General features: G+C 42.3%; 1 protein-coding gene across 1 annotated transcript in view; it reads right to left on the bottom strand.

Moving 5' to 3' along the window:
• The window catches only part of LOC115105118 (cadherin-6-like), an 81161-nt gene extending 59708 nt beyond the window's left edge, over nt 1-21453 (bottom strand). The window contains exon 1 of the mRNA XM_029626753.2: nt 21212-21453. The gene's annotated coding sequence lies outside the window, so the exon portion shown is untranslated. The remainder of the gene's footprint in view (nt 1-21211) is intronic.
• Between the last annotated feature and the right edge of the window lie 247 nt (nt 21454-21700).

Below are 21700 nucleotides of genomic sequence, written 5' to 3'. Positions count from 1 at the left end.
ATCAGCTTTTTTACATGGCACATATTGCACTTTTACTTTCTTCTCCAACAGTTTGTTTTTGTATTATTTAAACTAAATTGAACATGTTTTATTATTTATTTGAGACTAAATTGATTTTATTGATGTATTAAATTAAGTTAAAATAAAAGTGTTTATTGTTCATTCAGTATTGTTGTAATTGTCATTATTTCAAAAATATATATACAAATCAGCCTATTAAATCCGCTTTTTTTGGTCCTCCAATAATCTGAATCGGTATCGCCGTTGAAATATCATAATTAGTCGACCTCTAGTTCCAACATCTAGTGGAAAGCCTTCCCAGAAGAGTGGAGGCTGGTGTAGCAGCAAAAGGGGAACCAACTCCATATTAATGCCCATGATTTTGGAATGAGATGTTTGACGAGCAGGTGTCCACATACTTTTGGTCATGTAGTGTATACTTTTTTTTTAAATCTTTTTTTTCACCAAAAGTAGTGCACTCGGCCTTTACTAGTCCTGTAATAGTGGGCTGATATACGCATCTGTAGCACGGGCAAAAAAATGTCTATGCACAGAGGGCATCGGAAGCGTGTTTATTCTCCAGTCATACACTCTTGACAGTTCTTTCCCCCTATTTTGGTGGTTACCAGGTGGAGTTGGTGGTGGGGGAGGGGAGTGTAGATGTAGAGACCTAGGCGCTCATAAATTCAGCAGATAGAATCAAGCGTGTAGGTAAGCGTGGCTGTCAGCGTATTGATGTAAACAGACCAGGGGTGCAAGAGAGAGACACACAGTGGGAACGGACGAGGGGTTTGCTATGTATGTAGGATGCTTCCCAAATGGCACCCTATTCCCTACATAGTGCACTACATTTGATCATCGCCAATAAGGTAGTGCACTATGTGGGGAATAGGGTGCCATTTAGGATGTAGCCTGTGTGTGTGTAACACCACGTCGCTCCGTCCTGCCCTGCTCTGCCTGACTCTCATCTGGAACAGGTTGACAGAATACGTTGACAGATGCTTCGCCTGCGTCCATTATTTATGAGGTTGAAGAGGGGGTATACAGGGTACAGATGGACTGCATTGCATTTTCACATGTGGTCTGACTGCAAGTTGCCTGTATCTGTTAACTTAGCTAGGCTTTGAGTAGTGTAGTCTTAGCAAGCCTGTGAATAACGGTTGGCTACTGTTAAGCCAGGCCTGAAGTTGTGAGTTTGTAGTGTAGGCTACGAGAGTCATGAATAATCACTCCACCTGACTTTTTGAGTCTAACCCTTAAACCCCTAACCCTTAAACCTTGTTCTTTGCAGTCAGAGAGAGGCCTAGTTCTCTAGCTCCAGTGTGAAGGGCCATACCCACACACCAGCACACACAGTCTCTGGCTGCATCCCAAATGGTACCCCATTTAGTGAACTATTTCTGACCAGAGCCCATGGAAAGTAGTGCACTACAAAGGGAAAAATAGTGCTATTTGGGACGTATCCTCAGTCTCCAGCTCTCTTAAAGCCACTTAGAGAGGCTGAGCTGGGAACATCGGCCATTTGATTGAATTAAGAGGATGATTAATAGAATCTGCTGGTGAACAGCTTGAATGACTGATAAAAATCGTCCAGCGAGGACGTCCCACGAGAACAGAGGTCTAGACATAATAATTCACAATATACTGACTGCTGGATTCACTTAGGCAGAGTCCCAAATGGCACCCTATTCATAAAGTGATTAGGGCCTCCATAGGGCTCTGGTCAAATGTAGTGCATTATTTTTTATATTTTATTTAACCAGGTAGGCAAGTTGAGAACAAGTTCTCATTTACAACTGCAACCTGGCCAAGATAAAGCACAGCAGTTCGACACATACAACAACACAGAGTTACACATTGAATAAACAAACATACAGTCAATAATACAGTAGAAAAAATAAAAATCTATACACAGTGCAAATGAAGTAAGATAAGGGAGGTAAAGGCAATAAATAGGCCATGGTGGCGAAGTAATTACAGTACAGCAATTAGACACTGGAATGGTAGATGTGCAGAAGATTAATGTGCAAGTAGAGATACTGGGGTGCAAAGAAGCAAGATAAATAAATAAATACAGTATGGGGATTAGGTAGTTGGATGGGCTGTTTACAGATGGGCTATGTACAGGTGCAGTGATCTGTGAGCTGCTCTGACAACTGGTGCTTAAAGCTAGTGAGGGAGATATAAGACTCCCGTTTCTTTCATTTTTGCAGTTCGTTCCAGTCATTGGCAGCAGAGAACTGGAAGGAAAGGCGGCCAGGGAGGAATTGGCTTTGGAGGTGACCACTGAGATATACCTGCTGGAGTGCGTGCTACGGGTGGATGCTGCTATGGTGACCAGTGAGCTGAAATAAGACGGGGCTTTACCTAGCAGAGACTTGTAGATGACCTGGAGCCAGTGGGTTTGGCGACGAGTATGAAGCGATGGCCAGCCAACGAGAGCATACAGGTCGCAGAGGTGGGTAATATATGGGGCTTTGGTGACAAAACGGATGGCACTGTGATAAACTGCATCCATTTTGTTGAGTAGAGTGTTGGAGGCTATTTATATAGATGACATCACCGAAGTCGAGGATCGGTAGGATGGTCAGTTTTACGAGGGTATGTTTGGCATCATGAGTGAAGGATGCTTTGTTGCGAAATAGGAAGCCGATTCTAGATTTCATTTTGGATTTGTATTATGTAGGGATGAAGGTGTAATTTGGGACACAATCTTAATTCTATGACACCATTGGCTACTTACAATGAGCCTATGGTTATTCTGATGCATCTACAGTTATCAATTACCACTGCCTATGTGTCCCAAATGGCACCCTATTCCCTATATAGTACACTAATAGTACACTATATACAGTATTTCTCAATGTAACCTTTATTTTGACAGGGAGTCAATGCTGAAACCAAGGTCTCTTTTCCAAATGAGCCCTGTATAGCACAACAATAAACATCAAAATACAATAAACAGATCAAATCAAATTTTATTGGTTGCATACACATATTTAGCAGATTGTGGGTGTGGTGAAAAGCTCTTGTTCCTAGCTCCAACACTGTAGTAATATCTAACAATACAAACAAATCTAAAAGTAAAAGAATGGAATTAACGATTAATTCGAGCAATGGCGGAGTCCGGAGTGTATGTGTGTATGTATGTACAGATGAAGTTGGAAGTGATTGTAAACTTCCGACTGCAACTGTACATACATACATACATACATACATACATTGCAAGTTCAAATCCCCTTGCTGACAAGGGATAAATCTGTCTTTCTGCCCCTGACCAAGGCAGTTAACCCACTGTTCCTAGGCCGTCATTGAAAATAAGAATTAGTTCTTAACAGACTTCGCTAGTTAAATAAAGGTAAAATAAAATTCATGCAGTCTCCTCTGAACAGTTGTTGTTGAGATGTGTCTGTTACTTGAACTCTGGGCTGCAATCGTAGGTGCTGGTAACTCTATTGAACTTATCCTCTGCAGCTGAGGTAACTCTGGGTCTTATTTTCCTGTGGTGGTCCTCAGCCAGTTTCATCATAGCACTTGATGGTTTTTGCAACTGCACTTTAAGAAACCTTTAAAGTTCTATAAATGTTCTGGATTGAAAAATTAAATTGAACATGTTTCATTATTTATTTGAGACTAAATTGATTTTATTGATGTATTAAGTTAAGTTAAAATAAAAGTGTTCATTGTTCATTCAGTATGATTGTAATTGTCATTATTTTTAAAAATATATACAAATCAGCCTATTAATCGGCTTTTTTTGGTCATCCAATAATCGGAATCGGTATCGCCGTTGAAAAATCATAATTAGTCGACCTCTAGTTCCAACATCTAGTGGAAAGCCTTCCCAGAAGAGTGGAAGCTGGTATAGCAGCAAAAGGGGAACCAACTCCATATTAATGCCCATGATTTTGGAATGAGATGTTTGACGAGCAGGTGTCCACATACTTTTGGTCATGTAGTGTATACTTTTTTTATATATATATATTTTCCCAAAAGTAGTGCACTGGGCCTTTACTAGACCTGTAGTAGTGAGCTGATATACGCATCTGTAGCACGGGCAAAAAAATGTCTATGCACAGAGGGCATCGGAAGCGTGTTTATTCTCCAGTCATACACTCTTGACAGTTCTTTCCCCCTATTTTGGTGGTTACCAGGTGGAGTTGGTGGTGGGGGAGGGGAGTGTAGATGTAGAGACCTAGGCGCTCATAAATTCAGCAGATAGAATCAAGCTTGTAATCAATCACATTTACCCTTTACTCAGTACTTTGTTGAAGCACCTTTGGCAGCGATTATAGTCTCGAGTCTTCGTGGGTATAACGCTACAAGCTTGGCACACCTGTATTTGGGGAGTTTCCCATATTCTTCTCTGCAGATCCTCTCAAGCTCTGTCAGGTTGGATGGGGACCGTCTCTGCAAAGCTATTTTCTGGTATCTCCAAAGATGTTCTATCGGGTTAAAGTCCGGGTTTCATCAAGGATCTCTCTGTGCTTTGCTCCGTTCATCTTTGCCTCGATCCGGACTAGTCTCCCAATTTCTGCTGCTGGAAAATCATACCCACAGCATGATGCTGCCACCACCATAAGTCACCATAGGGATGGTGCCAGGTTTCCTCCAGACGTGACACTTGGCATTCAGGCCAAAGAGTTCAATTTTGGTTTGAACAGTTTATTTTATTTTGAATACATTTGCAAAAAAAAAAAAAATGTTTTTGCTTTGTCATTATTGGGTATTGTATATAGACGGATGAGTGAAAAAAATATTTCATACATTTTAGATTAAGGCTGTAAAGTAGCAAAATGTGGAAAAAGTCAAGACCTGAAGGCACTGTAAATAGACCAACCCAGCCTTCTATTGCTTGAGGTGAGCAAATACATGTTATTATCTTGACAGGATGGTTCAGCCATTCGCAGTTCCAGCTAATACGGTAGAGACTATTCTTTATTTAGTTGGGTTGCCATTATATCATTAACATGAGGTGAGATAGAATGTAATGTCATTTAATTAGCCCAGGGGAAGCCTTTGGGGTTTTAGCACGAGTAAGAAAAGAAAAAGGGGAAAAACTAAAAAAGGGAAAGTGTATGGTCAGAGTGACAGTATCAGCTGACTGCCAGGTGTTGATGAGGCATTTATTTTGGTTGCATATAACTTTTGAATTAGATCTTCTTTGGAAGTCCATATTGACCAGGACGACAGTAAGTGACAATAGTTGCTAATCAAAAAGGCATATTTGGTGAGTAAAGAACATTATTTTGACATTATAAAGCATGAAAAGTTGGTGTATGGCACGTTGAATAGCTGCTTCCTGGGCTTAAAGGAGATTTGCCATATTAACGTCTCTTGTCAGGCCAGATTCTGGTTCACCACCACGCCTGCATGATAGTAAATGCCCAATATACCATCATAAAAATGAATAACAGAGACAAGGAGAGCTACCTTTCATCAGAAATTAAATGGCATATACCATATACATTAGGGGGTCTAACAGCATATAACCAAACAACATTTCTCACAAAGGAAAACATTTGAAGTTACTAACGCTACAGAGGAAAATCAACACCGGATTGCTACTGTACGAAAGACATAGCTACATTGCCAACAGCCTTAATTTGGTTCGGGTTACTAAACAAGATAGCATGTACCACCCTAATGTGACATTAGTTGTAGATTTAGCAAACTCAGTCAAGAACATATGCAGGATGAAAACTATTTCCCCTAAATGTTGACTATCCAAAATAAATGGTAGTTTTGTTGAATATGACCCGCTATTTTCTGAAGTCTAAATGGCATTATCACAACGCAAAATGAACGAGTTTTATTAGCCATATGGGTACAGTGATTGGACGTAAAAATAGGCTGCAAGCACATCGTCTGTCAGGCCAATACATGGGGAAAACAAGAACAAACAAACTTGATCCTTGATGTGGATTATCCAAAATAGAAGGTAATTAATATGGGAATGATTTCGACTCAGTGCTTGACATTGTCACAAAGCACAATTAGAAGAAAAAAAAACTGATAGCCACTATTAAATAGCTAGTTTGCAATGGCAACTTGCAGAGTGCATTCAGAAGGAATTCAGACCCCTTGACTTTTTCCACATTTTGCTACGTTTACAGCCTTATTCTAAAATGGATTAAATACCCCATAAATGACAAAGTGAAAACAGTTTTTTTTTTTTTTTTTTTTACATTTGCAAATGTATTACAAATAAAAACAGATACCTTATTTACATACGGGCAGAGTGCAGCCTCACCACATCTTTGTTGTGTGTGATTCTCAGCAGGGCAGTGTAGCAGAGGGAGGGTCAGAGGTCGCGTTCGTAGAGCTTGGACATGGCATCCTTTGAACTTTCTGATACAGAATGCAGTAATGTGTACTGAACCTATGACCGGATAGGGAATTTTGGATCTTATGCTGCTGCTCTTTCTACTGCTACTAAGAGTAGCACACCACAGCTAATAATAACAAGCACAATATAATTAATATAAATGGAATGTTTAATGCAATTTTTCCATTTCAAAGAAATTCCCCGAGCATCTTACATCAAATTCAACTTTGGTATTGTCCTCAGGGCTAACAATAACCCTCATTTCGCATAGCCTTCATTAGATCAAACTCAATTAACGAGGAGTACCCTGCAGCTCCTCCACCATGATCGGGGTTGGTGGACTTTTAGGCTGTGGTGTGTGTGTCTTCGGCAATATGACACACACACTCACACACCTCCCTCCCTCCCTCCCTGTCAGGTCCTAGGTCTCTTCCTCTTTGATGGACAGTGGTGTCAGAAAGTAATTGGAGGCCTTTGCAGCCCATACAAATCCGCCTGTCAGTTAAGTGTGTCACGGTGCCATGTTCAGCTGTTTTGGGTCTCAAAGGGTGACCTTTTCACAAAGGGACTGAGGACATGTTCCACCTAATGTACTGAAGGGACTCCAGCCCCTGGCCCCCCGATAGGCCTATACACTGTGGTATTGTTGAATAGTTATTAGTCCATGGTCATTTTGTGACTGTCACTCTTTAGACAGCTTGTATTGTACCGTTCCAACAAGCTTGTATGGTTCCAGTATGCCACATCTGGGATTAGATATAGACCTAGAGTTTAAATAGGCTCTCTTTTTCACAAACCCTTTGATTAGTGTCCACATTATGACTTTCATTCATGATCTAACAGTTGTAGAAACACTTGAAATTGACGAAACACCAAGCTGTTCTGAAATGAAAAAGAGACCAAGGTCCACCTGGTTTGTGGATGTTCAGATAATTCATAGTATTTGTACTAACTGTAACTTGAGATCATGAATGCGATCAGACATTGGAGAATAATAAGAACAAGTGAGGTTACGGGACACTCTGAAGACCTACTGTGCTGAAGCCTATGAAAGCCTCTTGTGAACAAGTTAATGTGTTGAAGACCTACTGTGCTGAAGCCTATGAAAGCCTCTTGTGAACAAGTTAATGTGTTTCTTCCCCAGTCTAATGTATAGCATGAGAGGACAAAGGGGAAAGAAAAATACCATGCAAAATGTGATATGGCATCCAGATATCAGTGTCACAACAGGCAGGGAAGCTATCAACTGCAGGTCGAGAGGGCTAGGTCTGTCTGAATTAGCTCACTCTATCACACACACACACGCACACACACACCGCTTTGCTCTGGGTTATGGCAGGCAGCAGGACAGAAGCACATCCCCTAAAGGCTAATGTACAAGGACAGCCTGTCCCACTGTGAACGCCCACTGGGCCGAGGTGTTACAAGTCATATGCAATAACCTGCATCATTACTTCTGAAGACTGTTAGGGTGTGGAAATAACATCCCTCCCCCTCTGCTGCCAACACACAGCATATACACATAAAGACATAGATACACGTACACTTTAAAACAATTCTAATAAATGCAACAGTTGGACAATGGATGAAGATACTCCATTGATCCATCAGATATTGACTGCATTATTGCACATAAACATTTTACTGGCACTGACAAATAATGACCAGTGTTCAGGGATTTTGGTGGGAATTCAGGTATTAATTCAGGGCTGCGACCACCAAAAACGTGCTCGGTCTTAATCTAGCTGCACTCACCTGCACTGTCTAGACTGCCTCATTAATTGCTGTTGTTGTCACGTTCTGTTGCATAATTCAACAAGTGTGACAACAACAGGATACCTTCGGCTTAAAAATGTACATTGTCGGCTCTAGATTACACCTATCTATACATACTTTACATTGTTCGCGAGATCAGATGTACTGTAATATCACTAAATCTGAGGGTTCATTTTCGGGAGTTGATTTCATTTCAGTGCATCTAATTTGTAAATATTTCAACTGTATTAAAGTATTACTTCTTTCAATTCCACAAATAAATATACACCTATCAAAATAAAGTTATTTTTCTTCTCTTTCGTATGATGTAAGTGTCGAGATAATGTGTTAAATCCCCGACGAAGCATTAGCTTTCTTATAGATGCAACGGAATGACAATGCATTCCATTGAGCCCATTTCAGCCATTACCGGGCTATATTTGACAGGTCATTACAAACATTTCCGCGGTCATTACATTAACGGGAAAAAATGACAGGCACAAGCAATTGGATGAAAGAGTCGCAGGAGGAAAATGAAAGCAAACAATTCAGCAAGATGTGGATTTTGCACCCCTCAAACACAAGACATAGATGGCTGAAAAAGACAGATCCTCGGGTGTTGCTACGTACACACATCACATTCGTAGGCACCCACACACTGACAGACAATCAACAATCTATCACACGCACACACACACCTTCCTTGGTGTTAGAGAATCACAGTAGTGTTCCCTGGAGTTGACAGTTATCTGTTGTGCTGACAGAACCATGGCAGGCCTTGCAGGAGTAAGCATGCGTCATTATCACCCCATTCAGCTAGATCCGCCTCTCCTTTCCCACCGTACCTGCTCTAGCCAGTCACCCCCCCACCCCCTGTCACCCATTCCTCTTCTATGTATCACAACTAACCACTAATACTCCTCGTCTTCTGCTTGGAACTGTGATCTCTTTGTTTTACCCCCTTCTTATCCAATAGTCAATAGGATCCCTTCCTTTTCTCTAACACCAGTCAGATCCTCCTGTACAGTACAGTATGTTGAGTCAGACAGACATCGTTGTCTGTGGTCTGGCCTCCACTTGGTCTTCTTCTCAACACTTATTAACTGACTGTCATGTTCTGTTCTGTTCTTCCCTCAAGACACTCTTTTACGTCCTCAGTCCACTTACTGCAGTCTGTGGCTTTGTCCCATATGGCACCCTATTCCTATGGGCTCTGGTCTGGTCAAAAGAAGTGAACTATATTTGGAATAGGGTTCCATTTGGGATGCAGGCTGTACATAGCAGTGGAATTATGCGCTGGGGCTGTTCACTGTCAGGAATCTAGACAGAGTGAAGCTGCTGCTGAACCTGTGTTATTATGTGTGTGTGTCAGGCTTTCCATTGGCTGGTAATAGATGGCTTTTGGCCGATAAAAAAATGAAAAGCCAATAAATAAAACTGGTACCGGCCAATTGACAAAAAATCCCATTGCAAAATAATGCCTTTTAGTCTATTCGTTGATGGAAATATATTTGACATGCTTATTGGTCTATAGGTTAATTTGCATAATTTAGTTAATTCAATTGCCGCGTGTGTATTTTCGTTAGTAGTTATGTTTGTTACACACGCACAGCATACCGATACAGAGCCTATGAGTGGAAAATCTGTCAGACAGCATGAAAGCTGCTGCTACTGCTTCTCAAACAGCTCATTAGTTGCTGCTGGAGTGAAACATGTTTTTATAAGCCCAATCATTGCATAACAATTCTAAATGTAATTGCTTGTTAAAAACAGTTTTGATGGCCATAATTAAAAATGACTACTATTTTTATTTCTCAGCTAGTACTGTAATTTAAGAGCGCTCCCATACGCCATTCAAGTGCAGATAGGCAATGGTAGACAGGCTTCAGCGAGTCACACATCACTTTGCAATGAGCTGGAGGCAGTATGCATTTTGAAAATATATACTTAATTGTTTGAAGCCTGAATGTTTTACTTAATTTTATGAGACATGTCTTACCTTGCTTCAAAGTAAAATCCGACCCTAGAAACATTGAGGCCATTATTTTATAGACGTCCATATGCCAATGAAACCAGTAGCCTATTTAAAAAAAAATTTTTTTTTTAAAAATCACCTTTATTTAACCAGGTAGGCAAGTTGAGAACAAGTTCTCATTTACAATTGCGACCTGGCCAAGATAAAGCAAAGCAGTTCGACACATACAACAACACAGAGTTATACATGGAGTAAAAAAATCATACAGTAGAAAAATAAGTCTACATACGATGTGAGCAAATGAGGTGAGATAATGGAGGTAAAGGCAAAAAAAGGCCATGGTGGCGAAGTAAATACAATATAGCAAGTAAAACACTGGAATGGTAGATTAAATAAAAAATAATGGGGTGCAAAGGAGCAAAAATAAATAATGAAATACAGTAGGGGAAGAGGTAGTTGTTTGGGCTATTTATAGATGGGCTATGTACAGGTGCAGTAATCTGTGAGCTGCTCTGACAGCTGGTGCTTAAAGCTAGTGAGCGAGATAAAGGTTTCCAGTTTCAGAGATTTTTGTAGTTCGTTCCAGTCATTGGCAGCAGAGAACTGGAAGGAGAGGCGACCAAAGTAAGAATTGGTTTTAGGGGTGACCAGAGAGATATACCTGCTGGAGTGCGTGCTACAGGTGGGTGCTGCTATGGTGACCAGCAAGCTGAGATAAGGGGGGATTTTACTTAGCAGGGTCTTGTAGATGACCTGGAGCCAGTGGGTTTGGCAACAAGTATGAAGCGAGGGCCAGCCAACGAGATCATACAGGTCGCAGTGGTGGGTAGAATATGGGGCTTTGGTGACAAAACAGATGGCACTGTGATAGACTGCATCTAATTTATTGAGTAGGGTATTGGAGGCTATTTTGTAAATGACATACGGCTGCACAGTATTGTTTCTTATCGATGGCGGTTAAGATATCGTTCAGGACCTTGAGCGTGGCTGAGGTGCACCCATGACCAGATCTGAAACCAGATTGCATAGCGAAGAAGGTGCGGGGGGATTCGAAATGGTCGGTTTGTTGACTTGGCTTTCGAAGACCTTAGAAAGGCAGGGTAGGACGGATATAGGTCTGTAGCAGTTTAGGTCAAGAGTGTCTCCGCCTTTGAAGAGGGGGATGACCACAGCTGCTTTCCAATATTTGGGAATCTCAGATGACATGAAAGAGAGGTTGAACAGGCTAGTAATAGGGGTTGCAACAATTTCGGCAGATAGTTTTAGAAAGAAAGGGTCCAGATTGTCTAGCCCGGCTAATTTGTAGGGGTCCAGATTTTGCAGTTCTTTCAGAACATCAGCTGACTGGATTTGGGAGAAGGAGAAATTGGGAAGGCTTGGGCGAGTTGCTGTGGGGGGTACAGTGCAGTTGACCGGGGTAGGGGTAGCCAGGTGGAAAGCATGGCCAGCCGTAGAAAAATGCTTATTGAGATTCTCAATTATAGTGGATTTATCAGTGGTAACAGAGTTTCCTATCCTCAGTGCAGTGGGCAGCTGGGAGGAGGTGTCCTTATTCTCCATGGACTTTACAGTGTCCCAGAACTTTTTTGAGTTTGTGTTGCAGGAAGCAAATTTCCGCTTGAAAAAGCTAGCTTTTCTTTCGTGTTCTATTGGTTTTCCATTAGCGAAAGGCACAACTCTAGTCATATTAGCAACCCATGCTAATTTTTGCATCTTTATATCTCCCCTCTTTTGAAATTTCTTTTGACAATAGTGTGTTCCCGCTAATTGCATTATGGAATTAACATTTGCGCGTAGCCTATTGCCTTGTGCACATTGCTGCGCTTATAATGTGAAGAAATAATAGTTTATCAACATTTTAATCTAAATGTATTGATCTGTTGCATCATCCTCATTGCTTTTTAAAGTAGATTTTTTTTATGTAGCCTAGGACTACTGGTTGTATGAATTTGGGACATATCGTCCCAGAACTTTTCCAGACAGTTTGGCATAGGCTATTTCTTTCTCGCACAGGACGACAAACTGACCAATAGAATAGACAAACGTTTCTACTATGGGGGACATTAGATTGACAAAGACTAGTGATTTTGCTGTTCATTACTCGTCTTGCTAGCTGAGGAAACGTAAATGTGACAGTTATTCTAACATCTTCAGTGCAAATCGGAATTCGGTAAGGAGGACACGTTGCATCCTCGAGTAGCATGTTCTGTTAAGATGAATAACCATAATCTAAATGTGACATCTGTCATTCTGAGCACCTTGGGTGGACACCCTAATCAGGTTACACACCCAATGCATATGGGTCCAGGACATTACTCTAATGACTGATCAATGAAAATCCTGCCGGTCCAATGTCCGGCTCCACATTTTCCTATAGGAAACCGTGGTGTGTGTGTGTGTGTCCTGCTGTTCACTTACACTCTTCATCTATCACTCCACACCTTATAGCTCACATCGCAGCTAAGACACACAGATCATACTACTGAGAGAATACACACATATCATATACAAAAGTCCAAAAACACTCCTTTAGCAAAAACCTGCATTGTAAGCTGTATAGTAACTGTATCTAACAGAGTATGGTTTTAGCCATCGTAAATCCCTCTTACCCCAATTCCTCCTCTTTCCAAGGCTTTTTCCTCAAGTAAAAAGATAAAGCAATAGCTAGCTACTGTGTTTGTGGGCTTTCATGGCCATGCCTCAATCATATGACTTCCCAGACTCTGAAATGGTGCCATGGTATACAGGGCTTTGTGGTAAATCACTATCTCTCTCCCCTAGTCAGTGCCCAGTCAGAGGCCAGTCTGCTGAGCACTATGGCCGGCTGGCTCTCTGCTGCCTCCTGTGTGACTAATATATCTTGTTAAATTGTGCTGAGAAGCGTGTTGAGAACCTTATACCTTTTTGCTTCGTGCAATCTCTGGTGTGTCTGTGTTTCAGAGGGGTACGGTGTGTGTGTGAGTGTGTGTACTAGGGCGGTGTCAACCTTTGTCCTATCGTGATTATATGCTCACAAAACATTGTGATATATGATAGTATCGCCTGCTATTGACTAACCAAATTGTTTGGTTCAAAATAGCGCAAAATCGCATGCTACAACTGGATGAATCATTATGAAAGATAATGTTGTTGAAACCTTGGACAGAGGCTAAGTGCAGGCAAATATTTTATAATATACTTTTCTGGTGGAGTTTCAGCTGTCTAGGTTTTGCCCAGATGATGGAGCAAAGTGTCTGTCTATGTCTTGTTTCTTCAGAACTGGATAATGATTGCTTTATTTGCCTCATTGTCCTCTCTTAATATTGTCCTCTCTTAATATAGTCATTTTCATAGCCTATCGAAGCCTGAGAGAGAGAGAGAGAGAGAGAGAGAGAGAGAGAGAGAGAGAGAGAGAGAGAGAGGAGAGAGAAGAGAGAGAGAGAGAGAGAGAGAGAGAGAGAGAGAGAGAGAGAGAGATTATATTTTCTGCGCAGAGCCAGTCAAGTTCAAATAGGCTGTCAATCATTGTCGATAGATAATTCCATCGTAATATTGCCCTACCCTAGTGTGTACCTGCCTGTGTGTCCGTATCCGTGACGCATGTGTGCATTTCAGTGAGCCTATGCATTCACTGCGAGGGAGTGGGTGGTGGTGTCAGTTATGCAAATATGTCCGCTAAACTCTCCAACTCTTGCAGGAGCTGATGGTAAGGCAGTTCCCTTAAATTGCCATTAGCCCTTACTTCCTCAGACAGAGGATGAGAGAGAGGCCCCATCCCAAATGTCACATCATTCCTTAAATAGTGCACTCTTTTGAACAGAGCCCTATGTACCATGGTCAAAAGTAGTGCACTAAATAGAGTGGGTGACATTGGGACACATGGGATCCCCGCTGTTACTGAGTCAGTCCTAAAGCTCTGAAGCTAGCTGTCCTTCAGCTTCTCGGTAATTGGTGAAGCCAGGCAGCGTATTCACATGGAGAGGAAGGGGGAAACGTGTTGGCAGATTGCATTGGCAGCAATTACAGAATCTCCCAACCCAGAGACATGAGCCTACTGATTTAATATCGACTGCCTTTGTACGCCATGTCTGTCTAATGGCTGAGCCTGTACTGTTTCCTCTTTACTACCTAGATGTCACCATACCCACGTCAGACGGCTACTGTACAACATTAGAGTTACAGTGTCTCAAAGGTGTGCCACCAGAGACCCTGGGTTCGCGCCGTAACCGGCCGCGACCGGGAGGGCGACGCACAATTGGCCTAGCATCGTCCGAGTTAGGGAGGGCTTGGCTGGTAGGGATATCCTTGTCTCATCGCGCACCAGTGACTCCTGTGGTGGGCCGGGCGCAGTGCAAGCTAACCAAGGTTGAAGGTGCACAGTGTTTCCTCCGACACATTGGTGCAGCTGGCTTTGGATGGGCGCTGTGTTAAGAAGCAGTGCGGCTTGGTTGGGTTGTGTATCAGAGGACGCATGACTTTCAACCTTTGTCTCTCCCGAGCCCCTACGGGAGTTGTAGCGATGAGACAAGATAGTAGCTACTAAAAAACAATTAGATACCATGAAATTGGGTAAAAAATGTATTTAATGTTTTTTATTTTTTTTACCTCCTCATCCTTAGCTCAACACTTCAGCACTTCCAGGAACCACGATAGATACCTTTTACACACTGTAGTGTAAAGTTACCCTTTCGACAAAATATCCTCCCTTTCATTAGGAGCAAAGGAAGGCTTCAGGTCGCCTAAGAAAGTTCAGCAAGCGCCAGGAACGCACAATCGAGAGCATCCTGTCGGACTGTATCACCACCTGATATGGCAACTGCTCCGCCCACAACCGTAAGGCTCTCCAGAGGGTAGTACCGTGCTTCTACACCTGCATTGCTTGCTGTTTGGGGTTTTAGGCTGGGTTTCTGTACAGCACTTTGAGATATCAGCTGATGTACGAAGGGCTATATAAATACATTTGATTTGATTTAGTAGGGCCTGCACAACGCATCACCGGGGACAAACTACTTGCCCTCCAGGACACCTACACCACCCGATGTCACAGGAAGGTCATAAAGATCATCAAGGACAACAACCACCCGAGCCACTGCCTGTTCACCCCGCTATCATCCAGAAGGCGAGGTCAGTACAGGTGCATCAAAGCAGGGACCGAGAGACTGAAAAACAGCTTCTATCTCAAGGCCATCAGACTGTTAAACAGCCACCACTAACATTGAGTGGCTGCTGCCAACATACTGACTCAACTCCAGCCACTTTAATAATGGAAAAATGTATGTACAAAATGTATCACTAGCCACTTTAAACAATGCCACTTAATATAATGTTTACATACCCTACATTACACATCTCAAATGTATATACTGTACTCGGTACCATCTACTGCATCTTGCCTACGCCGTTCTGTACCATCACTCATTCATATACACTGCTCAAAAAAAAGGGAACACTAAAATAACACATTCTAGATCTGAATGAATGAAATATTCTTATTAAATGCTTTTTTCTTAACATAGTTGAATGTGCTGACAACAAAATCACACAAAAATTATCAATGGAAATCAAATTTATCAACACATGGAGGTCTGGATTTGGAGTCACACTCAAAATCAAAGTGGAAAACCACACTACAGGCTGATCCAACTTTGATGTAATGTCCTTAAAACAAGTCAAAATGAGGCTCAGTAGTGTGTGTGGCCTCCACGTGCCTGTATGACCTCCCTACAACGCCTGGGCATGCTCCTGATGAGGGATCACCTCCCAGACCTGGACTAAAGCATCTGCCAACTCCTGGACAGTCTGTGGTGCAACGTGGCGTTGGTGGATGGAGCGAGACATTATGTCCCAGATGTACTCAATTGGATTCAGGTCTGGGGAATGGGCGAGCCAGTCCATAGCATCAATGCCTTCCTCTTGCAGGAACTGCTGACACACTCCAGCCACATGAGGTCTAGCATTGTCTTGCAGTAGGAGGAACCCAGGGCCAACCACACCAGCATATGGTCTCACAAGGGGTCTGAGGATCTCATCTCGGTACCTAATGGCAGGCTCCCTCTGGCGAGCACATGGAGGGCTGTGCGGCCCCCCAAAGAAATGCCACCCCACACCATGACTGACCCACCGCCAAACCGGTCCTGCTGGTGGATGTTGCAGGCAGCAGAACGTTCTCCATGGCGTCTCCAGACTGTCACGTCTGTCACATGTGCTCAATGTGAACCTGCTTTCATCTGTGAAGAGCACAGGGCGCCAGTGGCGAATTTGCCAATCTTGGTGTTCTCTGGCAAATGCCAAACGTCCTGCACGGTGTTGGGCTGCAAGCACAACCCCCACCTGTGGACGTCGGACCCTCATACCACCCTCATGGAGTCTGTTTCTGACCGTTTGAGCAGACACATGCACATTTGTGGCCTGCTGGAGGTCATTTTGCAGGGCTCTGGCTGTGCTCCTCCTTGCACAAAGGCAGAGGTAGAGGTCCTCCTGCTGGGTTGTGCCCTCTTATGGCCTCCTCCATGTCTCCTGATGTACTGGCCTTTCTCCTGGTAGCGCCTCCATACTCTGGACACTACACTGACACACACAGCAAACCTTCTTGCCACAGCCCGCATTGATGTGCCATCCTGGATGAGCTGCACTACCTGAGCCACTTGTGTGGGTTGTAGACTCTGTCTCATGCTACCACTAGAGTGAAAGCACCGCCAGCATTCAAAAGTGACCAAAACATCAGCCAGGAAGCATAGGAACTGAGAAGTGGTCTGTGGTCCCCACCTGCAGAACCACTCCTTTATTGGGGGTGTCTTACTAAATGCCTATAATTTCCACCTGTTGTCTATTCCATTTGCACAACAGCATGTGAAATGTATTGTCAATCAGTGTTGCTTCCTAAGTGAACAGTTTGATTTAACAGAAGTGTGATTGACTTGGAGTTACATTGTGTTGTTTAAGTGTTCCCTTTATTTTTTTGAGCAGTGTATTTTTATCTACATATTCTTCATCCCTTTACATCCCTTTTCATCCCTTTACACTTGTGTGTATAATGTAGTTGTACTGAAATTGTTAGGTTACTCGTTGGTTATCAGTGCATTGTCGGAACTAGAAGCACAAGCATTTCGCTACACTTGCATTAACATCTGCTAACCATGTGTATGTGACAAATAAAATTTGATTTGATTATTACAGGAATGGCAGCAGGCAGGTGTGAGTGCATCTGCACGTACAGTGAGGTGAAGACTTTTGGAGGATGGTCTGGTGTCAAAAAGGGCAGCAAAAAAGCCACTTCTCTCCAGGAAAAACACGAGGGAGAGACTGATATTTTGCAAAAGGTACAGGGATTCAACTGCTGAGGACTGGGGTAAAGTAATTTTCTCTGATGAATCCGCTTTCCACTTGTTTGGGGCATCCGGAAAAAAGCTTGTCCGGAGAAGAGAAGGTGAGCGCTACCATCAGTCCTGTGTCATGCCAACAGTAAAGCATCCTGAGACCATTCATGTGTGGGGTAGCTTCTCAGCCAAGGGAGTGAGCTCACTCACAATTTCCCCTAAGAACACAACCATGAATAAAGAATGGTACCAACACTTCCTCCGAGAGCAACTTCTCCCAACTATCCAGGAACAGTTTGGAGCACCTTGCCATAAGGCAAAAGTGATAACTAAGTGGCTCGGGGAACAAAACATCGATATTTTGGGTCCATGAACAGGAAACTCCCCAGACCTTAATCCCATTGAGAACTTGTGGTCAATCCTCAAGAGGCGGGTGGACAAACAAAACCCCACAAATTCTGACAAACTCCAAGCATTGATTATGTAAGAATGGGCTGCCATCAGTCAGGATGAAGTTAATTGACAGCATGCCAGGGCAGATTTCAGAGGTCTTGAAAAAGAAGGGTCAACACTGCAAATATTGACTCTTTGCATCAACTTCATGTAATTGTAAATAAAAGCCATTGACACGTATGAAATGCTTATAATTGTACTTCAGTATTCCATAGTAACATCTGACAAAGATATCTAAAGACACTGAGGCAGCAGACTTTGTGAAAATTAATATTTGTGTCATTCTCAAAACTTTTGGCCACGACTGTACATGTTCATGGCCACCATACACAACAGCTATGAAACTACTGTACATTTATTGCATATTTCAAGAATAGTACAATAGACATGTACAGTCTATTTCTGCCTGGTTGCTTTTCTTTTGTACACGCAATACAGACAATTACCAATTAACAACTGAGAGGTCTGGTGTCGTTGATCTACTCTCACAGTGTACTTAATCTCACACATAAAACGCCCCATTTTTTAAAAACGTATTTTTGGGAATAACCAAAAACAGACTTCTCAAATGTATGGGACGTCAGCACTACGTCTTGATTGTTTTGTAGCTGAACACAAGCAGAATAACATTCTGACCATAGCTTCCTGAATGAAGATACACCATTAGCACAGAGTTACCAGGTTGTCATTGTTCTCACATACACTTCAAAATACGTTGTTTTGGTGACGACAGCAGTCATAACCACCTAGTTTCCATGTCTCTTCTGTCCACCAGGGGGCATGTTTTTCATGTGGGCAAAAGACTAAAGGCCATTCTTCTAACACTCTCTAGCGAGACCATACTCCATTTTAGTTAATAATCCCAGGAATGTCCTAACTAACAATTTTCAATCTCTATACCTTTGCTTTCAATACAACCAGAGATAATCACAACATATATGGACCTTGACTAATGCAGGGAAACAATCAAGGTGCCCCGCACACACGCACACACACACACACACACACACACAGAGAGAGAGGAAGAATGTGAGATTAGTTTTGTGTGTCTCTGTGCTGTGAGGAGATTCCCATAGGGATAGTGCGGTGGTAGAGACAGTCAGTGGGCATGGGGATGTGATTTCATTAGGTCCAGATGCTGCTGCTTGAAGGACTGAGCACTTGAAAGGTTCAATATTATTCTGGAGCAGGACACATCAAAATGACGCTGTCCATCTGGAGCGGAGATAATGTAATCAGCAATGGGTCATTGGTCATCAGACAGCCCAGCCATCGGGTTTACCAACATCCTGTGATGTCATCATCATCACACTAACACTCAAGAGACCAGAGAGAGAAAAGACGAGCCGATTGATAAGACAGACAATCAGCTTCACCTCATAACAACATCCATCCTTTAAAATCGCCCTGATTATGCAAATAACCTGTGGAATATAGAATTATTATTTTTTTTGGGTGGGGAGGGCGATTCATTGATGAAATATTGAATGTCTGTCTGTCTCTGTGATCCAATGTATTCATTTAAAACCCTTGAGGTTAATGGTTTTAATTTGTCTGTTCCATTACCTGTACAACTTTATAAGCCACACACACACACACACACGAAACCTATTTGTAGAAGCGTTAAATATTCAGTACCTGCCGTGTTCTCCATATGTCTTTGATCAGACACAGATACTATGCTACTCTCTCATCTTACAACTTCAAACCAGAATACGTATGTAAAAACTCAGCTATACAACCAGTTCTGTTGCAAAAGCCTCATTCTCGCCACACTAGTAAGTTATTTTACACTAGAAAATTGCTGTCATCTGCCTTACGCAAACAAAATGGTGATAAGTAATTTTAAAATGCAGATGGGTGAAATATGAAAAACACATCAGCATTAGGCCTATTACCCAACTCCTTGCATGTGTCAATGTAAAATGTTGTTTATTTCCAAAGCCTCCATTATAACTTAGTGCATGATCTGCTTATTGCACATGTCTCTGTTGGTAATTTGTAGAGTGATACTCTTGCAGCATATTCCCCTGGTAGTTAGTCAACTCCCCCTAAGAACTTCTTGGCCTCCTCCAGGCATATCGCTGCAGGCCTTAGAGAGCTAGAGCAATATAACCAACATGAAGCAATCTGGAGGCTAGAGGAAGGTACAGTAGCCAAGATGTATTTTTATAATACGTTTTTTTTTGAGGAATAGACAGATTCCCAGAATGCAGTGCACGCGACCAGCAGCACTCACCTGAAGCTTCTTAGACCTGAGAATCTATTTTCTATTTTCTAAAATGGAAGATATGTATATGCTGCATTAGCGAAGGCAAAGGCATAGGCTATGGAGCAACGTTTGTGATATAGGCCAACTTGGCACCAAAACAAACCCAGGAGGAAAGCAACCACACTATCCAATGAAACTGCAACAGGTAACTAACCTAACGAGAGCTGCTCAATCAAAATCATGCAAGCAATTAAAGTGTGAATGCGAAAATGTTAAGGAAATCGATTGCATAGACTGTACCTTAATTTACCTTTTCAAAATTAATACTCTAAAAGCCACACATATAATGAATATATTATGAATGAGGGCTCGATTGAGGAGACACAGGCTACTTTGAAAACTTCAGGCAACTACAGGAGCATATAATCGTGACCTGGCACGTGCGCTATGCTATACCGCGCCACTCAAAGTGCAACTGTACAGAAAGAGAATCCTATTTTCATCAGCGCATGTAACCTATTCTACAGTAGCCTTTACCTGCATCGATACCCGTAGCTTAACCAGTGGGAAAGTATAAAGAGGAAGGTGAGCATTTCATATAGCACCAATAAACAACGAATAATACATACAAAGGAAAATGTAACCAATTACATTGTCATACGTTTATCACTCCACATGATGTGTTGACTTGTGGTGCCATCACAGTGCTACCGTACTCTACTGTACATCTGATCTGAAGCAGTCAAATTAATGAACACAAATGTGTCCCACGTTACAGCTGAGACAGAATATTATCCAACATTGTGGTCTACAATAAATGAAACCCAAAAGTTGACGCAGAGGACAATAGTGGTCAGTGATGTCTAATGCATTGCACATCGAGTGATATTTCAAGCAACTTCCATGGCAGGCTAAAGTTAAGTCGCATATACTGACCCTCATTTATGAATCACCTAGATCAGTACATAGGTCTGTAGTCGGAAGTATTGAACATACAACCGTACCTGGAAATCAATTCATGCGCAACGTTCAATAAATACACCAATAACCTCTAGGTCTTAATGGACACTCGACTCGGCAGTTTTCAAACCATCGCCTTCTTTATCGGGAACACCATTCATTCTGCCAGAAAACACAAAGCGAAATAGCACTGTATATATCAAAAAAAAAGTTGATTTGATCGCTTCACTCACCTTCCACGGAAGTTCTTTTTCTGTTGGAGAAATCCTACGATAGCGAAGTGGCGAGTGTTGAGATGAGGGCGAAGTGTATCCGTTCGTTCACTGCTGCAGTTCCAAAAGCGCTTCAAGGCTGTTCCTCAACTGCCCTTCACTGTTTCGCGCAGGCAGCATCACTTCTATGTGTGGATGTCCGTAGCTGAAATAAAAGGGACTGGGCCTCCGATTGGCTGCCATTCTCAAGTCCCCGATGCAGGGCAGGGGAGAAATCGGCCGACAGAATATAATGAACAGATTGACGCGCTGAGGAAGCAGGTTTGAAAGAACTAGGGATGTAGGCTAGTTCAACGGAGTGATGGATAAATTGATATATTATTCCCAGCGCAATTTGAAAACCGCAGGATGAATGGAAGACGACTAGCACCTTTGTGGTTGCAAATAATAGGCTATAAGCCTAAAGAAATGCCCAAATATATTGACATATATGCCAATGAATAGCCTGTA

The sequence above is a fragment of the Oncorhynchus nerka genome, linkage group LG22, assembly GCF_034236695.1.
Source record: "Oncorhynchus nerka isolate Pitt River linkage group LG22, Oner_Uvic_2.0, whole genome shotgun sequence".
NCBI classification, from domain to species: domain Eukaryota; kingdom Metazoa; phylum Chordata; class Actinopteri; order Salmoniformes; family Salmonidae; genus Oncorhynchus; species Oncorhynchus nerka.
Note: the sequence above shows the minus strand (reverse complement) of the source record. Positions and strands in the feature narration are given on the sequence as shown.